The sequence below is a fragment of the Tupaia chinensis genome, unplaced genomic scaffold (genome assembly GCF_000334495.1).
Source record: "Tupaia chinensis unplaced genomic scaffold, TupChi_1.0 Scaffold000082_1, whole genome shotgun sequence".
NCBI classification, from domain to species: Eukaryota; Metazoa; Chordata; class Mammalia; order Scandentia; family Tupaiidae; genus Tupaia; species Tupaia belangeri.
In genome coordinates, this window is record NW_006159543.1 from 760,427 (window position 1) to 764,304 (window position 3,878).

Consider the following 3,878-nt stretch of genomic DNA (forward strand, 5'->3'; position numbering starts at 1 on the left):
TATATACACACACACACACACACCATTCCTCTACTCAATACTTATGACACCATGATACCAAATGTGTGGACTTTTCACAGTGAGCAATTCTCCAATTCTCTGCACCAGCTGGGTGTCCTATAACTTAATTCAATTCTGACACTACCTAGAGTCAGCACAGACCCCACAGGTCAATGGTTAGTTCGCAAAAGACTAACCCCACTTCAGACACCAGACTCAAGTATTAGGTACTCAGCGTACCCACATTTGTCTGACTCAGCTACAAATTGGGGGTTCCCACAATCCCTGCCTCAGGTTCAATAAATTGCTAGAATGGTCACAGATCTCAGGGAAATACATCCTTTATGTTTATTGGTCTATTATAAGATTCTATAGAGGGTCTAGATGAACAGCCAGCTGAAGAGGTACACAGAGCAAAGTCCAGAAAGGGGCTCAGCTACAGGAGCTTCTCTCCCCATGGAGCTGGGTTGCACCATACTTCTGGATGGAGGTTGGAGCTCAAAGTCTAAGCTTCTAACCATGGCAGGGTGATTGTGATCAGGTCCTATTCTGAAGCTATCCAATTGAAGACCACTGTAAGTCTTTAAAACAAAAGATGTTGTTTTCATCCAGAAAATTACCTGGGATTTAGAAGTTCTGTGTAAAATACTTCTATCATGCCCAAACTCTGGAAATTACAAGGGTTTCAGGAGCTGCGTCAGGAAACAGGGGCTGAGACCAAATATATATTTCTTACTGTGTCACAGTTGATTTAAGGAAAAGCACCAGGGTAGGTGTTAAAATTAGTGGGTTATCATCAAAATGCCAGAGTACCTTCTACTTGGTCCATTGTTTTTTATTAGAGGAAGAATTAAAAGAACTCACATCTCCTGACAATTGATTCAATATTCTTTCCTCTCTCAACCAGGGATTCTTAACCATTTGGGGAATTACAGATCCCTGGGAGAATTTCATGAAAGCTATGAAACCTCCTCCTATAAAACTGCACAAACTTCTGTACTGAATTTTAGGGAGTCAATACAACCATGAAGCAGAGCCATAGATCACAAAGGAACAAACCCCTTCGTTTGTTAGTTCAAAGTTGCTGGGACCAGCAGTTAGCGTAATGGCTATGTTGCTGGACTCCCACATAGTCAACCGCGGTTCGTGTCCTGGACCTGGTGGCTTAAAACTCAATGCCAGGCGCATGTGCGTGTGTGCCCAAGATCCCGAGAGGAGAATGGAGGAGAAGGGATTGCGGCGGGGCCATCCCCCCTGGGGGGGTGATTTCTCACTTTCTGTCTCTCTCTGTCTGGCAAGTGCACGCGCCCTATAGCAAAAACCTCTCAAAAAAAAAAAAGTTGCTGAAAGACTGATTCAGGGACTTGACAGTTAACAGAATATGAAAAGAGAAAGCAGGAGACTCATTACAGTTAGCAAAGCTGAGAAATTGGGAAATCAAAATGCTGGGGTCAGACAGCTAAATTGTTAAGTCAAATATTATGTAGTAAAATGCAGATTTACCTCAGATCTCTTAGGACCTCACTACAATTGTAAATTCTCTACAATAGATACTTAAGAATATTACAGTCTCCCTACTCTGACCTATTCCTTTGATCTTATATTTATAATTCGATTGTCATCTTTTTTTGTGTTCATTTTGGAACTGGAAAATCTGTTCACCTTGACTCAGCTTTGTCTCTATCAAATTTCCTATAGGCACAGGTAATAATTTGATTGTTATCTGAGGCCACTAATATCTTTATATAAATCAGTGATTTATAATATTGATAATAGGTCACTTCATTTAAAATATCAAGAGTATAAATTACCTGAGGCTTGCTTCCATCTGTGTTACTTATTAAAGAACGAGGATGAATTTTCTTGTATACTCACAAAGTCCATTATCTCAGAGCATAAACTCAATTATTCATGAAGAGTAAATGTTTTCATCCTAACAGACCTTACTGGACAAAACCTTACTTTCTGATCATGCTAAGAAATACTGGAAATAAATTATTTCCCCTACCATCAATTCTATCTCTAGCATTCAATAAAGAAATCTTGTTCAGAGCATGATTCTCTGACTAATGATTATAAAGATTAGCACGCAAAATATTTCCATAAAAAGGGTTTGTATACCAACGACATAGTCATATTTATAAAACTCATTTTAGCTACTGGCTATTAAATCTTTTTTTTTTTTTGGAGAAGTTTTTGCTATAGGGTGCGTGCGCTCGCCAGACAGAGAGAGACAGAGAGACAGAAAGCAAGAAATCACCCCCCAGAGGGGATGGTCACGCCGCAATCCCTTCTCCTCCATTCTCCTCTCGGGATCTTGGGCATGCACGCACACGCGCCCGGCGTGAGTTTTAAGCCACCGGGTCCGGGACGCGAACCACAGTCGACTACGTGGGAGTCCAGCGACATAGCCATTACGCTAACTGCTGGTTCCTGTGACCATTAAATCTTCAACTCCAAATTAATGCAAGTTTGTGGGCATACTCAGGTCACTTATTTCAGGAAATATTTGTAACATTAAATTTAAAAATAATTTAAAGAGTCATTTAGAGTTCATTATATGTTATAACTAGCATTTATGTCCCTACTTAATATTAGGTTCTCAGGAAATATATATTGCAAATTTGTACTCTATGGAAGAAACTGAAAATACTGGAAGGTATAATAGCAAGGAGAGCAAATGAAGATACTAGAATCTGTATCAGAGGGAGTGGGGAATGTGAAAGAGAAGGGACCAGGGGAGAAAAAACATTTAACAGAAATGAAAATGAAGTTGTCTGTTGATGATAATGTACATGGTAATATCTAAGACTTGACTAATATGCACCATTTTCATGCTAGGAAAAAACATTTTTGTATGCTGCAAAGATGTACAGTGATTAAACATTAGGTCAGGAAAGTCATGACACACTTTGCATAGAAAACTACATGACTTTCCCAATGACCTAATAGATTAGAAAGAAAAGTGCATTGCCAACCCAATATATACCTCCAAAAAATAAAGACTAGTAAAATGATTATCAAATGTGTGCAAAATAACAATATTCTTTGTTGATGATGAAGTTTATATCCTTGATCATCACACTGTATACATATTTTGAAAAGCTATAGTATACCCCAATATGTACAATGATTAAATGTGAATCAAAAATAATAAAAATTTAAGAAGACATGAAAAAATTATTTTTTAAAAATATGCTTCCCCGGGACCAGCAGTTGAAGTAATGGCTGTCACTGTACTCCCATGTAGTCTACCACGGATCGAGTCCTGGACTGGCTTAAACTCAAGCCAGGTGCGTGTGCATGTATGCTCAAGATCCCAAGAGAAGAGAAGGGATTGTGGCATGGCCATCCCCCCTGGGAAGTGATTTCTTGCTTTCTATCTCTCTGTCTCTCTCTGTCTTTCTGGTTTTTGCCCTATAGCAAAAACCTCTCCAAAAAAAAAAAAACATGCTTCAGTTGAGCAGAAGCATAAAAATTGAGCTCTAGTTTATACTTAATAATTACCTTTTACTCTATATTTAAAAATTATTTAATTTTATTTATTATTATTTTTCTTAATTTTCTATAGGGTACATGTGCTCACCAGAGAGAGAGAGAGAGGGAAAGTGAGAAAGCACGCCACCAGGTCTGGGACTTGAACCAGATCAGCCATGTGGGAGTCCAGCACCTTAATCACCACATCACCTGCTGGTTCCTCCTTTTACTCTACATTTAATTGGCAATTCAGATTATTATTTTAAAAGATTTGCTGGAGTTCCATGAATTTTGATTTTAGAACTATCCAAAACTGAGAAATGTCCTTATTTATCATTTTAAGGCTTTAAACATTTTAAGGCTTAAGTGAGTCTAACTGATTTGAAAGAAAAATTGAGAGA